The 22,099-nt window shown below is 42.8% G+C and overlaps 1 protein-coding gene across 1 annotated transcript in view; it reads right to left on the reverse strand.

Moving 5' to 3' along the window:
- SGPP2 (sphingosine-1-phosphate phosphatase 2) overlaps positions 1–22,099 on the reverse strand; it is a 542,910-nt gene that overhangs the window by 97,442 nt on the left and 423,369 nt on the right. The window lies entirely within an intron of this gene.

Genomic DNA, 22,099 nt, shown 5'->3' on the forward strand with positions numbered 1-22,099 from the left:
GACAATTTTGCTTGCCAGCCTTACACTCAAATAAATCTGTTTGGGCATTTATGCAAAAGTATTTCTAAGGCTGCTGAGGAACTTGGTCATATAACTCAATATAAAGTCATCTCGCGGTACCAGCACGCTGAAAATTGAGCGCATCATTGGTTAATAACTTCCAGGGTGTGCCCTTTCCCTAGCAACATTTTTATACTTTAAAGGTGCCTGGCTTCCATGCCGCCGACCTCATGAAGGAGCCAGTTAACAATTGTAGACTACCTGAAGAAGAATACACATCAACCACAAGATGTATTTGACAAACGACCATGAGAGAAAATTCAATAAATAAATAATTTTCCCTCATGGTCGTCTGTTGAAATACCACCCCTCCCTCTCACCCTGCCCCACCACTCTTATCTGCATGGGCCGCGGCTGCTCTACTGCTCTCTAGATATCTCACATGGACTTGTATAGGTGGCTGTGCACCCTAGGCAAATCCCTAGGGGCATGTGAAAATATATAAATAATAAACCCACTGCTTATGTGGGGGTCACTGAAACAGCGTGAGACTTGCATATATGGGATCCGGAGCCTTTCTTCGGAGCAAATAGTTCAGTCTCTAGCACTCTCAATTTTGTGCGAGTCTTGGACACCCTAGATATACCCTTGATTTGCCCAAATGCACTGGGGGAATTCATTTCGGAGTATGCACTATTAAAAAAGATTCTCACGGTGGGGGGCGTGGCTTGCGCGCCGCTTTGAGATGGCGGTTTGCGCTTGAGCTCTAAGGCGAACAGGGTCCGACAGAGGTTTTCGGCGGTTTCCAGGTGCCCCATCTTCGTGGAAAGCCTCTCCCAGGTTTATGAAGTCGCCGTGTGCAGTTTGAGGGCATTTTCCTTCCTCTTCGAGATGCTGCTCTCTGCATTTTATTGTTTTTAAGTGACGCTCAGTATTTTCACGAGCGGCCGCCATCTTGAATTCCTTTGATGACGGAGATCGGAATTTCTCCTCAGACGGCAGCGCTACTGTTACAAACTTGCAAGGAATGCATGTGAGCTGATACTGTGGGCTTTTACTGCTTTTGTGATGTGCTTCAGCTGCTCAGTGCTTCATTACCTCTCGGCTTCTGATTTATGAAAGTGTTCTACTACTATATGCAGGGGCATATCATAGGTGTGTTGAGCTTCCTCTTTTTTCCCATGTAAGTCCGCCCTTATATATTGCTCTGCTTTGCTTGCTGAGAGTGCGCTCTGTTATTTTTGCCCAGTTATTTACTCACATTTCGTGTGAGCACCTCCTAATTCCTCTGGACTTTTGCTGGCCCCACTTACCTGAAGTGGTTTTATTTTTTCTCTTCTGTGACTGTGAGCTCTATGGCTGCGAATATGGGCTTGTCACCGAATGCAAAAGACGCAAAGGACTCCAAAGCCTCTCTTAAGAGGGCCAAACAATTATCTCCTACACCTGAGTCTTCTCAAAAGGACACCAATTCCACTCTGGAGACTATTCTGACGCGTCTGAATGATGTTCATGACATTGCGCAGTCTACCAAGACTAACACAGATTTGCTGCAAGTGGAGGTGTCAGCCATCAGAAATGACCTTAAGGCTCTCTCCCTTCGTGTTTCAGCCACGGAAACACGTATTAGTGGTGCAGAAGATACTATGCAAAAGCAATCTAGATCTCTTTGCCAATTAGAGCGCTCAATGGCGGCATTGCGGAGGGATCTCACTGAGCAAGAGGATCGTAACCGCAGATCCAACCTGCGCATTTTTGGCCTTCCTGAAGAAGTTGAGAAAGAAGCACTTTCTATGATTGATTTTTTATACCAATGGATTCCTTCTACGCTGCAAATTTCTTTCCAAAAAGACTTTGAGCTGGAACGGGCACATCGTGTCCCCACCTTTCGTTCTAAATCTGCCACGCAACCAAGAGCGATAGTTTTTAAGCCACTGCGTCACCAACATACGGAACAAATTTTGGCTCATGCGGAAGGTTAAAGCTGTTTCCTGGAAAGGCCATCGCATTTCAATTTCTCAGGACTTTGCCAGAGACACGTAATAAGGAGGAAAGGCTTTCTTAATCTCCGGAAACGTCTCTCTGAGATGAACATCCCCTTTTCCTTCTCTGGTCCTTCAAAATTCTGCATTACCTTCAAAGATCGTTCCAGACTCTTCGATGAACCTGCTGATTTAGCCTCTTTTTTGGACAATCAGATGGAGCTGCAGATGGAACTTCAAATGGAGGCTTCGCTTCATCCTGGCTCCTCTGGCACCTGAGGTGGTTCCATATATCTGCAATGAGTTTTCTCTTTTCCTGATCTATTAAGTTTATCTTTTTTAGATCTGCGTAGTGGTCTTATTGTCCACTGTTGTTGGTGTTCTTTTGCTATTTTGTGTGTGGAGTTGTCAGCTAAGTTGTACGGTGTGTTTTCTTCTTTTCCTTATCTGCTCTCTTTTTATATCTCTATGATGTAGTCTACCACTATCTTCGGTATATCTTCTTTATGTCTCTTCTAACCTTTTTGTGGTATTGCTTTTTTCTATGTTGCCCTTAATCCTGATTGTTCTTTTAGTGCTTACCTGTCTTTTTTTTTTCTCTTTGCTTGATCTTTGCCCGTGTCAGGTTTCGGTTCTTCTATTATCTAATTTTATGGCTTCTTTTATTGCCTTCTCTTTTGTGTGTGAGACTTGGTCTTATTTCCCTCTTTTGATCTTCTTTTTCCTTTAACCCCAATTAATGTTACTTCTATTGTCGTATGTTTACGTGGTCCTTTCGCCTGACGCTTCTCTCATGTTGTTTGGTCTTTAGTGTCTACACCATTGATTATTAACTGTATTGTTTTATAGATTGGTTATATAAATTGTTTCATAGATGCTTATTAATTACACCTATATATCTAGTGTTAACTTCTAATTATTGTATAATTAATTTATATATCTATCTCATGATAGTTTCATTGATTGGTTGCTTACCTATTATTATCAATTGACTCTCTCTACTAGGTCTAAGCTATTCTATTTATATTGCACTTTATAGTCTCCTCTTATCTTACTTTCTATTATTATATATTTGACATGTTCCTGAATTTTCAAATCAAATTAAATTTAACAAGTTCTGTATATTTAAGGACAGTTAATTAATTGCTTATCTTTAGTTTTTGCATATTCATCTTCATTATATAGTGGTTTCTTGTATTTATCTAGCATGGTGCTTCATTGATTGTTATATTGACCAGCTTTTTGGTTCCTTTCTCTATTATGTCTTATTTATTTTCTTTATACTGCACCCTATAGTCTTCTTGAGAAGTATATTTTCTTCTACTTATTCTTTCCTGATATTTATGATGATTGCTTCGACTTCGTTCTATTTAATCTTCGTCTACTTTTATGATGTTTTTGGTGCTTTCTTTGTTTATAATAGGATATATATAACTTAGAATTGCTATTGCATTTATTCTATTAGATGTCTTTCCCTCTTCTACATATTCCACTCTTTTATGGTATACTTTATATGCTACCTGTGTATTAACTTGGTATATGCGTGTTGACTTTATAGACTTACATGATGAATTGTTTTTGTAATATTCTAATGGTATTAGTTCATATTTCAGATGTTTCTTTCTCCTAATTAAGTATAATCAGTTATGTACTGTATTGGGGCTGTTGATATCGATTGTAATTACTCCTCGTGACGGTCCCCTTGCTCGCCTTCCCACGTTCCCCCTAGTATGAATTTGGTCTTTTTCAGACCTCCCCTGCTGGTTCTTCTCTCTCTTCTTTTTTCTCCTCTCTTGTCTCTTTTCTTTTTTCGGATTTCCCCCAGGGATTCTCCCTCTTCAACGTTAATGTTTGATATCTGGATGCTTGTATTCGTGCTGGTTGTTTTCTGTTTTTCATCTATGGATTATGTTATCTTTTTCTATGTATGTCTAATGTTTGAATGTGTTGTCCCTTAATGTTAAGGGTTTAAATCATCCAGTGAAAAGATCAAAAATCTTAGATTATTGCAAATCTCTCTCTTCAGATCTAGTCCTTTTTCAGGAAACAAAGGTCTCTACCAGAGAGGCGCTATTCCTGAAGAAGGAATGGGTTTCAGATGTTGTCTGTTCCGATGCTTGTGGTAAAAGAAATGGGGTCATTACTTTAATTTCAAAAAATTCAGGTTTATCCATAGTCTCTTCTTATCACGATACTCTGAGGGTCGTTGGTTATTAACTAAGTTGTCTGATGGTAATGCTGATCTTTATGTTATGAATATTTACGCCCCTAACAAGGATGATCCGTCCTTTTGGAAAACGGTTACCAAAAAATTGAATGACACACCTCATTCTGGGAATCTTATCGTTGGTGGGGATTTTAATTTACCAATGGATCCCATTCTAGATAGGAATTCAGCTTTTCAATTTCGCCCTCCAAAATCCCATAAACAAATGCTTAACATGTGTTCCCTAACTCATCTTCAGGATGTATGGCGTCTTCACAACCCCACTGGTAGTGATTTTTCCTTCTTTTCTTCACCTCATTCTACCTTTTCTCGTATTGATTATTTATTGGTTCACTCCTCTCTTGTTTCGTCTTCCTCCTCTATCAATCAATCAATCAATCATCGCATTTATATAGCGCACTACTTACCCAGAGGGTCTCAAGGCCCTGGGGGGGGGGGGGGGGCTACTGCTCAAACAACCAGGTCTTGAGTTGCTTCCTGAAGGCAAGGTGGTCCTGGGTCAGGCGGAGGTGGGTGGGGAGGGAGTTCCATGTCTTGGCGGCGAGGTAGGAGAAGGACCGTCCCCCTGTGGTGGCTCTACGGATGCGGGGGACGGTGGCGAGGGCGAGGCCGGTCGATCGAAGCTGGCGTTTGGGAGCGTAGAAGTTGAGGTGGCTGTTGAGGTATCCTGGGCCTTGGCTGTGTAGGGCTTTGTGTGCGTGGGTGAGGAGACGGAAGGTGATTCTCTTGTTGACCGGGAGCCAGTGCAGATCTCTCAGGTGTCCGGAGATGTGGCTGTGACAGGGGATGTCCAGGATGAGTCGTGCTGAGGCGTTCTGGATCCGCTGGAGTCTCTTCTGGAGTTTGGCGGTGGTTCCGGCGTAGAGGGTGTTGCCGTAGTCCAGACCACTGGTGACGAGGGCCTGGGTGACCGTGGGGATCCACCGGAAGATCTTACGAAGCATGCGCAGGATGTTGAAGCACGACGAGGAGACGGCGTTGACTTGTCTGGTCATGGAGAGGGAGGAGTCCAGGATGAAGCCCAGGTTGCGTGCGTGGTCTGTTGGTTTGGGTGCGCTGCCTAGGGCGGGGGGCCACCAGGAGTCGTCCCAAGCGGCGGGTGAGGATCCCAGGATGAGGACTTCCGTCTTATCTGAGTTCAGTTTCAGGCGGCTGTTCTTCATCCATTCGGCTACCTCTTTCATCCCTTCGTGAAGGTTGGCTCTGGCGGTGGCGGGGTCGTTGGTAAGGGAGAGGATCAGCTGGGTGTCGTCGGCGTAGGAGATGATGTTGAGGTTGTGCTGGCGTGCGATGTCTGCGAGGGGGCTCATGTAGATGTTGAAGAGGGTTGGACTGAGCGAGGAGCCTTGAGGGACGCCGCAGATGACTTCGGAGGCTTCTGATCTGAACGGAGGGAGGCGGACTCTCTGTGTCCTTCCGGCGAGGAAGGAGATGATCCACTCCAGTGCCTTCTCCTGGACTCCGACGTTGCTGAGGCGTTGTACTAGGGTACGATGGCAGACCGTGTCGAAGGCCGCGGAGAGGTCGAGGAGGATGAGGGCCGCTGTTTCTCCGTTGTCGAGCAGCGCTCGGATGTCATCGGTGACTGCGATCAGGGTGGTCTCGGTGCTGTGGTTGGCCCGAAAGCCAGACTGCGAGGGGTCGAGGGATCCGTTCGTCTCGAGGAAGGCGGCCAGCTGCTTGTTGACGGTCTTCTCGATGACTTTTGCAGGAAACGGGAGCAGCGAGATGGGGCGGTCGTTTTTGAGGCCGGTGGGGTCAGCCGATGGCTTCTTGAGTAGAGCGCTGAGTTCGGCGTGCTTCCAGCTCTCTGGGAAGGTAGCAGTGTCGAAGGAGGTGTTGATGATGTCCCACAGGTGGGGTGCGATGATAGCGTTGGCCTTGTTGAAGACGTGGTGAGGGCAGGGGTCGGTCGGAGATCCGGAGTGGATGGAGTTCATCGTGCGGACGGTGTTTTCGGTGCTGATCGGAGTCCAGGCGCGGAGGGTGGTGGTGGGGGGCGGTGGTTGGGTCGTGGTGATCGTCGGTTGAGTGCTGAAGCTGTTGTGTATGTCCGCGATCTTGTTGTGGAAGTAGGAGGCGAGGGAGATGCAGAGGTCTTGCGAAGGGGTGATGTTGTTGTTTCCGGCGTTGGGGTTGGAGAGCTCTTTGACGATGTTGAAGAGTTCCTTGCTGCTTGCTGATGTTGAAGAGTTCCTCTCCGCTTATTCATCCTATTCTGATTTCTGATCATGCCGCGGTTACTTTTACATTGTTGTCCTTTGCTCCTAAATCAAGAGCTCGCTCCTGGAGATTAAATACAGAAATCTTGCATGATAATGCCCAGATTGATGAGTTCTCTAGTGCAATCGAAACCTTTTTCCTTGAGAATGAAGGCTCAGTTTCTTCCCCAATTGTCCCATGGGATTAGTTTAAATGTGCTTTCCGTGGCCAGGTTATTAAATGTATGTCAAAAAGGAATGCTGCTATTAAAAAAGAACTTACAGATCTAGCAACTGAAATAAAAAATCTGGAATTTACCTTTAGACATTCTAAGGATAAATCTTGCCTACAGTTAATCAAGCAATTAAAGTACACATATAATACTATAGTTACCAAAAGAGCCCATATTGGGGTTCAGGCTCAGAAATCCAAAAGGCTTTTGTTAAAAAATCGAGCTGGGAAGATTCTCGCGGCTACATTAAAATTTCAGGATTCCTCCTTTAAGTCTTCTCAAATCTCTTCTATTAATGATCACCTTGGTTCTAAAAAAATTCAGACTGGGGAAATTCTCGAAGTCTTTCGTGATTTCTACAATAACTTATATACCCCTTCTAATCAGGCCTCTTTTGAGCAGTCTCAGGACTTCTTGAAATCTGTCCTGGTGAAGTCGGTATCCGTGGAAGATAGCAATTTTTTAAATGGTCCGATTACTCCTGAAGAAATTATTGCCGCAATTAAAGCCACTCGTTCTGGAAAAGCTCCAGGGCCTGATGGCCACCCTATTCTGTTTTATAAAACTTTTCTTCCTGTGATTGTTCCCAAGCTTCAATCTGTCTTTGACGCTTTTATTAAGGATGGGTCTGTTTCTGGCACGGCGGCTGATGCTACCATTGTAGTGATTCCAAAAGAGGGAAAAGATCATTCAGATCCCAAAAACATCCGTCCTATTTCCCTTCTTAACATGGAGGCTAAGATTTTTGCTAAAATTTTAGCCAAGAGATTAGAATCCTTCATTCCTAAATTGGTACATCCCTCTCAAACGGGTTTTATAAAGGGCCATTTTGCGCGTGATAATATACGCACATTTTGCCATATTCTCGGTTCAGCTAAACGTTCTCATCTCCCAGCTGCGGCCTTGGCTCTTGATGCTGAAAAGGCCTTTGACAAGGTTTCTTGGCGTTTTCTTCGTGCTGTCTTGTGTGCACATAATCTTGGTGACTCCTTTATTAATATGGTCATGTCCCTATACTCTCAACCTAGAGCTAACATTAGAGTCAATGGTGCTACGTCGTCCTTTTTTAATCTTCGCCAGGGCACGCGACAGGGTTGTCCTTTATCTCCACTTTTGTTTTTATAATCCATTGACCCTCTCCTCAGATTGATTGAGCTACACCCAGACATTAAAGGTTTTTCTTTTGGTCCTCATCGTATTAAAACTGCTGCGTACGCGGATGATGTCCTTATTTTCTCAGATGATATTGCCTTGGCTATCCCTGCTATTTCGGATACGATTTCCCTTTTTTCGAAGGTTTCAGGGTACACCTTAAATAAGGATAAGACTGAGATGTTCCCCTTGAATGCCTACTATTTCTCTACGCATATGGGCTCTGCTGGTTTTAAATGGCAGTCTAAGCAATTAAAATACTTGGGTATCTATTTTTGCTCTACCTTATATGCTACAATTGCCTATAATGAAACCCAGACTATTCTTAAAGTACGGCGTCTTTTGGACACTTGATCTCCGAAACACATTTCCTGGTGGGGTCGCCTTCAGACCCTCAAAATGATGATTACACCTATTATTAATTTTGTCACCTCTATGCTCCCTGTAAAGTTATCGGATTCCTTCTTTCATGAAATTGATGTTCTGACTTCTAAATTTTTATGGAATGATAAACGGGCTAGAATTGCCTATAAATTCTTGCGGAAGCCTTATGATATGGGAGGATGCAATCTTCCTGATTGGGAAAAATACCAAACTGCCTTTTTGGCGTCTCAAGGTGCTCTATGGTTCTCTTATCCCCCTATTCATGTTCCTTCCTGGTTGTTAATAGAGCAGGAAATGGCTTCTCCATTACCGACTGCCTCCTTTTGCACTGCGTCTACCTTGTCCATCCCGTTCTCCCGCTCTATTATTCTAGACACTCTTGCTGCGGTCCGGAAGGTAGACAAGAAAGTGGCGATTCCACTTCACAAATCTAGGTGGTCGTCTATTTGGCGGAATTCTAAAATTAAAATTAATATTGATCCTTCTCTGATATTTTATTGGGCTGCTAAGGGGATCTCGCCTGTTAAACATCTTTATGGTTCTGATAATGAGCCACTTCCTTTTTCCTCCTTAGCTCAACAACATTCTTTAACTAATTTGGATTTTTATACTTTTCTCAAAATCAAAGTAGCACTTGCTAAGGTGCGTCTTCATCCTACTTCTCCTACGATTACTCTCTTTCAAATATGGACTAAATCTGGTCACGTAGCCCCTAAAATCTATAAATTTTTATCAACTGTTTCATTACCTACTCATACGGTTGCTCAACAAAAATGGTTGCACCATTTTGATCATGGTGTTACTGACCATATTTCTTCAGACACCTGGCAGATGATTGGTAAACTTTCTCTTCGCAATAAAATCGCCCTATCGTTAATGCAATCTAAATTTTTCTCCGTCAACCTTCTTCATTGGACTCCTGTTCGTTTACATTCGCTCAATCTCAAAGAAGATAACCTATGTTGGAGCTGTGGCTTATTGACAGGTGACTTTCCGCATATGTTTTTTGAATGCTCCTTCCTCCAACCCTTTTGGGACCTCATTCACAAACACCTCATGCTCATCTTTGGTATTAAGTTCCAACTCTCTTTCCCATTAATTCTATTAGGTCCGTTAGCTGCCCCAGTCCCTCTCCCCTTGGATCCCATGGATTTACAGCTGTTGGATCTCCTATTGACTATTGCAGTGAAAGTAATTCTTATGGAATGGAAATCCTTTTCCTCTGTTTCTTATCATACTTGGTGGGCTTGGGTTTCCTTTTTACGGAGTGCTCATACCTCAGTCGATCATGCTCACCTTTCTCCATCTATTGCTAGTGGGGTTTGGAATGCTCTGGATAACTATATGGATTTGCCATCAAAGGGGTTGGTTGACCAATATCCCTTCGATTTGTCTGGTTGAATGGCATCTTGTTTGTCGGGTTAGTTCATTGGAAATCCTTCTCTCCTTCTTTCTTCTCCTCCTTCTCTGTCTTCTCTCCTTTTTCCATCTTTTCCCTCTTTTTCTCTTTCTTTCTTCTTTCTTATTTCCTTTCCTCTCTTCCCCTGATTATTCCAGCTGATAGTGATACTCTTGATTGTGGACTCTGCCTAAGCTACTTACTTTATCTTAATTAATTCATTTTTCTGTTTTTGGCAGACTACTTTTGTTTATGGATGTATTTGCTACGACTCATTTTTGAATTTCAGCTTCTGATTGCTTTTTATCTGTTATCAATTGTATCACTTATACTTGTATTCTGTATCTTCATTTGCTTCTTTATAACAATAAAATTCTTTTGAAATGAAAGAAAAAAAAAGATTCTCACGGTGGCAACTGATTGCCACTCTGAAAAGGTATGCAAATTAGATTTCAAACAAGAAGCTATGAATTGCTCCAGTGCCTAAGTCTGCCCTCATGTCGTTATATATCATAACCTAAACAGCGTTTTCGATTACATCAATGGAACATGTGTTTTGAATTCTTACGATTCTGTGAGTGAAACAGCCACGGCCAAATCTTGATGTAGTTCACTAATTTGCATAAACATTATGACCGACCTCGAGCCACCTTTTCTCAAAGCGGAGGAGCTAGGATCTCAGAATTTCATTTCAGATGAGAGACGGTCGCTGCTGGTGCCAGCATTTTTGCTGCTCTTAGCAAAGGAACTTTTTGCTGAAGTCTTTGTCCTCAGGACGATATTTGCCAATGGCTGGGGACATTTGGCATTTTCTTGATAGTGACACTGTAGACAGATCCTTGTATTGCCGTGCGCTGGAACTGCCTCTATAAACTGGTAATTTTGGGTCAAGTTTAATCAGGTATAACTTGATGAAAACCGTGATGGCGCAGAGTGCCATTTTTGCGTCTTATAAAGTGGTACCATGCACAATGTTTCCACCATTTTGAGGACTTTAGCTTGCTATCCAACTAATTACAGCACCCTGCACAGTCCGTAATTAATAAGTGCTCTATTTGTGCCTACATTTTTACCAGAGATGTCATTTGCCCTTAGCCTCTCACAATCAGTGTCTAATTGGACATCACTGTATTAAGAAACTAGTGACAAGCACTGGCAAAGCCAACAGATCTCGACTCATGGACCGATTGGCTTTGCTAATGCGCTTTTCTGATGCAATGCGGCATTGGTAAGAAAAGAAAAAGGATCGGCGACATGACTGCATTTGTGGTTCACGTCATTTGTACGTGTGTGGATGAATTGCCCTGCATGCACGTGTATAGAGAATGACGCATTCATCTTTTTTTTAAGTTTACTAATCCAAGATAAATTAGATCTAATTGTGTTTTTTTTAAAATAATTTTTTAGTGCTAAGGCGCAATATAAAGGACCGCGAGAAGGGAAATAAAGGGAGTGGCAGGTGGTGTAGTGGATGAGGGCGAAAGATGCACATGAGGGAGAATGTAATACGTGGGTGAGTGAGAGAGAGAGAGAGAGAGAGAGAGAGAGAGAGAGAGGGGGACACACAGGGTGTGGGGTGGGGTGAGTATTTGGCAGGAGTCAGTCACACAAGGGAGAGAGCTGGAAAACACATGCACTCTCATGAAGTGCTTAACCAAAAGGATCAATAAAACTAATTTTTCCCTAAAAATGAGCAATGGAAGGACAAGTCAGCCAATCAAGAGTATGCTAAAAAGGCTATGTTACAGGGAGGAACAAAGATAAGAATAGATAGGCAAGCCATGGAATAAGAAGCAAGCATGTGAGAGTAACACAACTCACCAGTGGTAACCAATGGGCATTCTGTAAGTCCACTACAAGTTCTTGGTACACTCACAATAGGTTGTTTGTAACCAGAGACCTCGTGCGGTCTGTTAAGCAAATCCTAGAAAGCAGTATGTCATGTTTTTCTATATCATTTAATGATTCATACCCATGTAGTGAATCAGCTATGCATTTAATTATATACAAATAACACACATATCTGAGGATAAAGACTTATTTAAGTGAGAATGCATGAAGTAGCATAAAGCAAGTATATGGGAGTCAAAATAAGATGGATGCTCCGAGCAAAAGTTGGCCGTAACAGGAGTTACCACACCAGGTAAAGACCTTCCATTCCTACAACTTGGAAATAAAGCATTACATGCAGGAGCAGCATTGCACAGAATTCTGCATGTTTTGCCTTTTTTCCCCCAAACATTTTTACCAGGTAAGTTCCAGCAGGCTGAACCTGCCCAAATCAGCCCAGCTAACTTGGAACATTGTAGCGTTGACATAAAACTTTTAAGTTTCGAACCCTGCTCAAGCCTGAATTTGCACAGGGTTTGGGATTCTCCTCCAAAGTCTGACTCGGGGTCTAAGAGCTTGAGGAGGCTGGGAGCTGGACTAACAGGAGGTATTTCAGGCTCAGTTGGTGTAGAGAGTAAGGGTAAAAAGTCTCTAATGTACTGTGTTATATTCCAGGGTTTACTGTCCCATTAGGTAGGTTTCTTCATGTTCAGGAATTTGCATCATGAAAACTGGCTACTGAATGAAGGTGTTACAAAAATGTACAGTCTCTGCCATTGGTCCACCATCTCATTGTACGCCATTACATGTCCAGTGAAGACCAAGTTACTGTAATCGATGCAGGGCAGCATGGAGATTCGGGTGGCCATTATGAAGTGATGGTAGGATCTTAGGGCCATATGCATGAACACATTTTCCCATAGACACAGAATGGGCAAAACACTTTGATGCATCTGGCCCATACTGTTTTATCGTCTTGAATAGTTTTAGGGCATCCATGAAAGTAAGTCAGCAGAGCCTATGCAAGCACAACCTTTTGAAAAACACAAAAAAACAGTAGGGAAAATCGTGTCCTCAATTAAACAAGTGCAGCACCTGAAAAGAAGCTGAAACAGGACTATGCATTTCCATCATAGAAGAATGCATATGCAATAGAAACTCTTCTACTAATGATTTGCATGAAGATGGCAAACTCTGCAGAGCTATATTGATCATTTTCCTCCATATAGTGATCACATTGCACAATGCACTTTGAAATAAACGCCGAGCAAGAGGCAGAGCCAATAGACTAACTAGGTTTTGCTCTGTGCGGAGAGCATGAGCAGGAACATGATAAGGGTGTAGCATGACTGCTCACACACTTTAAGATCAACAGGATGTCTAGAAAGTGGGCTGTGCAAAATTAAGATTATCTCCATGTAGTCGAGAGGAAGGGATCACTCTGCAATTTCACACAACTTCACCCCTATCCAGAAATTATTGGCAAAAAATGTGGAGATTTTTCCTGCAAAAAGTAGGATTTGCAGTATTCATGAAGTTGGCAAAAACAAACGTTTTGGAACTAAGCAGAAGAGAATTGTGCAAACTTTTGCTGAACCAAGCCTCTTTAATTTGTGTGTCGTTCGCTTTCAGCCAATTGGCACAACTCCTAAATCAGATCAATGAGACTGGATTCTGGATTCCCTTGTCTATTCAGTGACAGGAGAAAGCATTTAAATCCTTGCAGTGCACGGATGTGCACCATCTAAAAAGATTTTAATTGTATCTTATTTTAAAAGGGGCTTAATAAAATCATTTTATAGTGGTCTGGACCTTCAGTGAATATGGAAACCGAGAGAAGCAGAGACAAACAGCTGATAAGAGGTCTTGTTTTTAATCATAAAACAGGTCTTCATGCTCCTTGACAAACACGAGAAATGAAAGGCAGATACGATAGTTCATCCCTGTTTCCTTTGGTTTAATAAAAGCAAGGTGAAACCCACCCACAAAAAACCTAAATAAATACCAACAATCAAGGTCACTTTATGCGACATATAGGAATAAATTTACCCTTCACTTATGGCAAGCTGATTAATACTGAGAATGGACATCCTGCACTTGAAAAACTGGATAAATAAATGCAAAAATATACACAATTCAGCTTAATTTTCTTACAAAACCTAAAATAAATATGGATAAATACAGGTAAAATTAGCAAAAAATAAATATGGGTAAATACAGACGGAAATGACAAAAATATAAATACTATAAAACCGGGAGCCCTAGATAGGACCCTCCTTGTTCCCTTCAGGTCTGGATATCTGAGCAACTCATGAAGGCAAAGCGACAGAAGGCACTGAATATATAGAGGTTGGGATCACTGAGATCTCAGACCTCATCCAGCCCCCATTCTGAACCTATTAAGTATTCCAAGCGGTTACTGTAGTAATATGAACTGATGTTCTAATCTATATGCTCACTTACTCTAACCTCCGAAATTAATGTATGACCAATAGGCGACGTCACAAAATCATGTGTTCTTCGTAAAGCGTTCCGGTGCCCCCCCAGTGCCAGGGCCGTGATACTCAAACGCACGCAATAAATACTAATATAAAAATTCTAATAGCAGTCCAAGGTATTACCTTATGACAGGGCTTGGTTTTAATCACTTTGCTTATTGGCAAGTCATGTAATGTTCAGGAAAAGCAAGGTACTAATTCCCAAAATGAACCCTCATGTGTGTATAGTATGGCACACCGTTTGTACTGACGCGCGGTCTTAGTTGATGCGGTCCTAATTGATCCACATGCATTTCCAAATGACATCAAAGTTAACTGTACAAGTGTATTCACGACTCAGAGCGTTCACTTGTAGAACGTGTTGACCGCAAACTTCTGGAATCGAACGCCAAGTCAAAACTATTGGGCGCCTGGTGTGACTAGCTTTCTGCCCCAAACTATCATACACTCAACTTGGCTTATTTTATACTCCCCTTTTTCGATCCCCAAATAATACCCTACTTCTTGGCTTTATGTTGGGCTATTATTCGCTTGTGCCTGTTAATTTTCTCCCCTGCATTAGTCTCATAGCAAAACAAGCATCGGCAGAGACCATAGGTTTGACGTTGGCTACCAGCCTATTGGCTTTGTTCATGCACGTTTGTTTTGTCAAAACTTATTTGTCGAGGAAGCGGTTAGGCCTTTTGTCAATCTATTAAAAAAAAGTTGGCTAAACGCTAAAACATTTTTGATAGCAAAAAGCAGACATTGCCACAGCAGTACCTGCCACATAAGAGAATTACTTTGTGTGTGGATATGGTCCTTGTGAAAGGGGAGAATGCTGTCCCTTAAAGTGAAGCTAGTCTATGAGTGAAGTTGCCTATTCCACTGTCCCATAAAGTAGTCTGTAGTGGGCGATAGGAAACGTGAATGACAGAATTAAAGGCAAATGGATGAAGAGGGCTAGCTGAAAACCCATATAAATAAGGCCAGTGGAATCACGAGACTCATAGAGCTGTGGCATTTTATACGTAGTTATGGATTAGCCACACTTGTCACATAATCCATCATCTGCTGCATAATTTATAGATTTAACCGAAAAAAAAATCGTTTCTAGCTCAACCGGATCAAACTTACTAGGAAGGCCTTTCCAATTGTTCACTGGTCATCTTTCAGTTGCTTACTACTGCTTTAACCTAGTCCTAATGAAATGAAATCTTTGCCCAGGCAGTATTAACATGTGAAAACTGACAAAATAATGAAGACTATCACAAAATGTGCTACAGTAGGCCAAATAATTTGCCTTTTCATGCCGCATAATTTACTCAACCTTGCCACATAATTCCAGGGGCCCTGCCTATAAGTGAGTATATTTCGCATGTAATTTTAGTAAATTCATAAGTTCTCCGCTAACGCCAGACCCAAACTTGTAAGTGAGTGGCACAATGGGATGTCAATCAAGCACACTCAAATCATGTGTCTTGAGTTTGTTAGTTCCCTCTCCAGAGATGTTAAGTCCCCCCCGACCAGCATTTCTGGACCAATTTATGTAACAATGTATTTTCTATTCAGAGCCTTGGCAGGACAACACGACCAACATGCTTTTGAGAAGCACAGGCTGGGCATTTCTGAATGGATTGCATAGGTTTGAGGCTTCTATGCACAAATGGATTCTTGCCTTACAGTGTGCTCCCGGTACATCATTCCTGTGTTCACCAAACCAAGGTTATTTTACGCATTTTGTTTTTAATAAATTAACTGTAAGCAATCTGGCTGATGTAAAAATTGGCACATTGTAGAATTTTGCCTTTTCCTGCATTCTATATTTATTCCGTGCCAAAACTTTTGAGCGTTTTGGTTTCAGTAGAACTGAGTACTTGTTATATCTCAAACACATTATCAGCCTGATTCATCAAGCTTAATTGCGCTCGCAAAGGGCCAGATTCTGAGAATCTGGCCCTTTGTGAGTGCAATTTTTGCATTTGGGATTCATCATCCCAAATGCAAAATTCGCTAATAAAGAATTCGCACATTTGCGAGGAATTGCATTTAAGGAATCTCTATTTGAGATTCCTTACATGCAAATCATGTACCTTTTTAAAATTGCGAATTCGCAATTTTGGGCCGCTATTTACCGCGAGGTCAAACCTCGTGGTAAATAGCGAAAACTTAGAAAAATGCATTTGAATGCATTTTTCTAAGTTGCATGTTACACACACACATGTCCTTTGGACATGTGTGTGCGCAACACCAATGTAGATTACATTTCATGGGTGCTAAAGGGTGTCCTTTGGACACCCCTGGCACCCTTGAAATCGCGATCTTATTTGCGATTAGCTAATTGCAATTTGCTAATCGCAAATAAGGAAGATGTAGGAATCGCAATATTTTTTGCAATTCCAACATGAATCCCGTTTTGCAAGTCCTTAATAGCGATTCCTTATGAATCGCTATTAAAGACTCGCAAAACGGGTCTTTGATGAATCTAGCAGTATATTCTTTAGGTGAGCTCTAACAATAGCGAAACACGTGTCAGGAGCTGCTTTAGTTTATCCCAAGTTCTGAGCGGATGCTAATATTGCACACTTCTGTAACACATTAGTGCTACTTTAATCCAAATGTTTGCAGACTTTGCCTGAGCACAGGTATTTGAAAGCGATCATGTCCCTGGCTGATTGATGTATTCCATACAGAAGGCTCTCTCCTTAAAAGGTGATCCTCGCATGACACACAGACTGCTCTTTTCATGTAAAAATGTGTATGTTTTGATGCAACAATAATATGTATCCGACAGTAATAATTAAGAAAACAAAAGCAACCGAGGCTAAACGGTTCTCGACATTTTGAGAAGAAAAGGTACAATTACATTTTTCATACTTCTATATATATATATATCAAAACGTGTCTGGTGCTTTCATGTTAGAGATAAATTAAAGCACAATAAGAAAAGTGCCATGATAAATGATGAAAGAATTGCTGGTTCTTCTCCTGCACTGTCGTCGGTGATGCTTTGTTAAGAGAAAATAAAAATAAAAAATCACAAAACCTTGAGAGGTTGCATGTATATTTAAAAACTTTGTGGAGAAGCAGGTGTTTTGTAACAGTTCGATTTGATTATGTAAAAAAGCTTGTTACATAAGGCTCAATGTACCCCAACAGCCTAGCAGGGGGTTGAATCAGCGTGACGCAGATCGAATTTGTGTGTGGATGCCGAAGCCTCCCTGCCCTGCCGATAAGTGGAGGTGGGGGCTGCGGCAGAAGGGTGTTTCAAGGCCAACCCACGGCAGCTTTAATAATCATGATGTTTAATAAAGCGCCTCACCCCGGTCTCTTGAAGGCTAGGCCCTTTGCAGCCTCGGCGCCCCACCTCACAGCCAACGGTGTATCCAATCAATCACAAACCTTGGCAAATTGCGTATCACTGACCAGAAAATTATCCCAAAGGAGTGGCACCGATAAAATCCTATTTTTGACCAATTACAACCCTAAAATCCCCACTGTTTATTTAAACGTCATGGTTTATTTAAAAATCACACAAACCGCAGGTTGTGTTTTATTAAACCTGGTCGGGTGTTCTGTCAATCAAGTGGCCACTCATTAAATGGAGTGTCACCATGTTCGAAAAATACTTGAAATGCGCAAATACCTGGTTAACATGATAATCTACATTATTCAGACTGGTCAGAGCTCCACGTCATCGAAACAACATACATACACGTTGCTCACGATTGTCCACGCGCACAAACCCTGATCCATCTCCAGGGCCGCTAGTATTAGCAGTGAATGACCAAAGAATGTCAGCCATACGAAAAGTCGAACTAGAACGCGCAGCAGTATTTTCTCACTTTAACAACGTTTAACATATGTGGACAAAGTTGCACTGGAAAGTAGTTTTTGTTTAGTAACTTTAGATCAGTTTGAAACGCACGCTGCAAATTTTTTTTTGGGGGGGGGGGTCTGCTAATTATGCAGCTGGTGGGAGGAGATGTGACATAACGGTTAGAGCTACCGAGGTACACCTGTGTAACCAGGTTCGAGGCCCAACGTGGACTCAACGTCCAGTGATCCTGGGCAAATCACTTCATCTCCCCACGCCTAAAAAAACATTCTGGGAACTTCAGGTCACGTGCAGTTCTCATCCTCGTGGGATTCAACTACAACGCCATTTTTTTTATTTTTTTTTAGGAAAATATCTAGAAACGTATTATTCTCATTGGGAAATACATTTCAATACAAAACTGTCACCAGAAGAACCTGTTTCTAGCGTCACTAAAACGCTAAAAACAAACACTATTATAAATGCAGATATAATCTTATGAACACTTTCTTCTCTATGTGCTCTGATACCCTTCTTCCTTCATTCACATTCATGGCTACTCTCGCTGGCAACCAGGGCTCGAGTCGGGGTACCACGCGGGTGGACGGCGTCCCCTTACTTATTGTACCAGGAGTTCGATTACTGGAGCAAATGGAGCCAAACATTCACTCTTTAGCCTCTCTGGGGCGAGATCGGAGCTCATTCAGAACACTGCTCATGCTCTGGCTTCTATGATGCAATCGCATCTAAGGGGTGAGCGAGGGGAGGCAATGAGTCTGATGTTGCAAGCCACCTTTAGAGACGTCACTTCCGGTCATGGCGTCAGCATCCCCTCACTTCTTTTTTTAGGACTTGTGCCCTGCTGGCAACTGCAGTGTTTTAAACTTAGAGCTCCCGTCTCCCTCCAGTTTCTTGTCACTCCGGATCCTACAGTTTTATGGTCTACTAGCTCACCCGTCGCGCGTTGCTGCGATCTCAGAAGAAAGGAAATTTAAGGAAACTTGCTATGATAACATTCAATTTACATTGTGTCATTTTCATTGAAACATATTCATTTTAATATGGAAAACATTTTAAAGTGTTGTTTTAATTCGGTTTATTTATTCAAGTGCTTGTGGATACACAGTATTTTTTGTTTCTCCGTCTGGTGCGTACACGAATAAATCAGAAGGTTTTCCAAAGCGTGAGCTGGCCACATACAGTTGTCCATGTGAGAAGCACGGATTCTCCAAATCTAGTCCACACACTTGCAGCGATTGTCCTTGTGCTTTGTTGATGGTCATTGCAAAAGCGAGTCAGACCGGAAACTGTAAACGTTCAGTATTGGAAAGATTATGAGGGCCCTGGGGGCTGGGGGGGGGGCGATATTTAACACATTTTTTTGTGGTTTTTTTTTTTTTTTTGTTGCCAGAAACCTTCGCGGGAGTGTACTCAACAACTTCCCAAAGTTTCATGCCGATCGGATGAATGGTGTAGTAATGCATAAAGGACAAACAGACAGACATACTTTTGTTTTTATATATATAGTTGACATGTTCCTTCTATTGAGTTATTCCCCCTACCACCAAGCTCTGTAAAGCGCACCCTCCCTAGTATGGGTGCAAACTATATCCTGTATCTTTCTTCTTCGTGTATGATTTTATTATTGTCACTATGCTGCTCCCTGCAAACTTGTAAATCGCACGGATACTTGCAAGGGTCAAGATTGCGCTATATAAAATTAGCAAATACATAAAATAAATAAATCTGGTTAACATAAATTGTTTATAGAGAAGGCTTTGAGTTACCACTGGTCTGACTGATGCATGGTCAGGAGAGTAGTACAATAAGTGGTGGTAAGTGACATGGATCTATAAAAACATTCTGCCCGGATAGCAGCAAGTGAAAAGAGATTGTGAGAGAAGGGTCGTTAAACACACTCTGTAATGTGACACAAATAGATCTGGTCTCACCTACTTGCCTCACATTGGAGAGGGCTTGAGCTAGTGCGGTGAGGTTGATTTGCCAACCACAAATGAGTCAAGAGACCGGTGGACCGAGAAAACACTGATCCTAGTTCCGTGGCCGGTGAGTCTAAGGTGGTATGCCGATAGGGTATCGCATTCAAAAACATTTGTATTGAAATATTGTGCCTTGAATATGCTTTACAAAAACATCATCCCTTTGGGTGTAGGTTTTCTCCGATTAACTCTAATGTGGCAACATTTAGTAAACGATGCTCGGACCCAGTGTATATATGGCAGACAATATTCAGACAATGATAGTCTGCTACCGTACCTAAGCTAAGCAGGATGTTTGCTTATTCTGCTGCGGGAGCCACTGGCATCCATCACAACTACAGTTGCAAAAGCATGTGGTGCCTAAAGGTTAGGCTGCGTACTCTGCGCTTCAAGGACTGCGCGTTTCTGCGCTAACGCGGTGATTTTAATACTGCTTATATAGCGCTGCATTTTCTCTTCGTGTATTTTAAATTGTAATTGCTCCTACCTCGTTTGCCTTAGCGCTTCTCCTGGCCCCTCACTTGCACGTAAAAATTACCTTAGCACCGCTGTTTTGCGGGCCCGGTTCTGGGGTGGTGAGGGAGCGCCATATTGGTGTAGCAACTGAAGCCTGACGCCGCCATATTGGTGCGGGTCGTGGCGCCTGTTTCTGTTCACTTCCGCCGGCCTACTTAAGGCGGAACTTGTTCGACGAATCCTCCTGGCAATAGGTGCCTAAAGGTTAGGCTGCGTACTCTGCGCTTCAAGGACTGCGCGTTTCTGCGCTAACGCGGTGATTTTAATACTGCTTATATAGCGCTGCATTTTCTCTTCGTGTATTTTAAATTGTAATTGCTCCTACCTCGTTTGCCTTAGCGCTTCTCCTGGCCCCTCACTTGCACGTAAAAATTACCTTAGCACCACTGTTTTGCGGGCCCGGTTCTGGGGTGGTGAGGGAGCGCCATATTGGTGTAGCAACTGAAGCCTGACGCCGCCATATTGGTGCGGGTCGTGGCACCTGTTTCTGTTCACTTCCGCCGGCCTACTTAAAGCTCCACCTTTTTCAACGCGCAGCGGTGACGCGCAGGGTGGCGCCTTCTCTGTGCCTGAGTCGTGCCAGAGTCCTGCCCGTCTGCGCCCGTCAGCGTTCCGGCAGCAGACGGGGCAGGACGGCTGGCTGGCACTTTCCTTTGGTTGGTACCTTACTTTTCTAAGCTTTAGTTATGTGTTTCTCTTACTCGTCAGAGACCCTCTTAAATCTCCGTCCTCCGGTAGGTCGCTGCCACTCTGTCTTTCCGGGCCGTCGTGCCCTTAGAAAAGGTTGCACTGATTGTGGTTGGCGCTTTCCTATATACAACAAGCCGAAACTGATCCATCAACCGATCACTACCACTTGCCTACTCCTTAATACACGCTCTCTAGGCTGTCATGCGCTAGATATTTGGAACTGGCTTGATAATTCTGATATATCCTGACTTTTTCTCACTGAGACATGGCTTAGTGATACCTCGGCCCCTGACTTAGTCAACGCCATCCCACCTAATTATTCCATCATTAGGAGGGATAGAACATCTGGGCGCGGGGGTGGTGTGGCTATTATAGTCAACAACCAGCTGCACTGCACTACCTTCCAGATAGACAATATTCAGGACACCGAGGCGCTCGGCTTCACACTTCATTTGTCTCCCCATCAAGCATGCACCGGCATTCTTGCATATAGAACTCCCGGTCCCTTAGGCTCTTTCCTGGATGAATTACAGGTAGCACTTTCAGTCCCATGTCTTAAATCTGAACATTGTCTACTTCTAGGCGATCTAAACATACACATGGATGAGGCTACAAATCCTGACACAATGAAACTCATGGAGGTCACAACAACATTAGGACTCATACCTTTCATTCATGATCCCACGCACAATAAGGGCCATATTCTGGACCAAGTTTTTTCCACCGTTCCGATTAACGTACTTGCTCCTCAGCCAGTATTATGGTCGGATCATTACTTAATCTCTTTTTTCCTATTAAGCGCCCCTCCCTCTAGACCAAATCCCACTACCTCTGCTAAACGACTTTCCAGGCCTTTTCATCTGCTCTCTAATGAGATGCTACTACAGGCCATGGCATGTTCACCTTGCACTTTGTTAGGTAATGTGGAAATCGATCTAGCTCATTACACTGAATGGCTCACAACTATATTGGCGGATCTCGTGCCCGAGAAAGCCGCTAAACCCGGAAACAAACGTCCTTCCGCCCCTTGGTTCACATCTCAGCTTAGTGAAGCCCGTCAAAACTGCAAGAGAGCAGAAAGAACCTGGAGGAAAGACTACAATCCTCTTGAGAAAGAAAAGTTAAAAAACTTAACTAGATCCTACCACAAGATGATTTGGAGTGGAAAAAAATCCTATCTTGAACGTCGGA

This window comes from Lissotriton vulgaris, chromosome 11 (assembly GCF_964263255.1).
Source record: "Lissotriton vulgaris chromosome 11, aLisVul1.2, whole genome shotgun sequence".
Lineage (NCBI taxonomy): Eukaryota > Metazoa > Chordata > Amphibia > Caudata > Salamandridae > Lissotriton > Lissotriton vulgaris.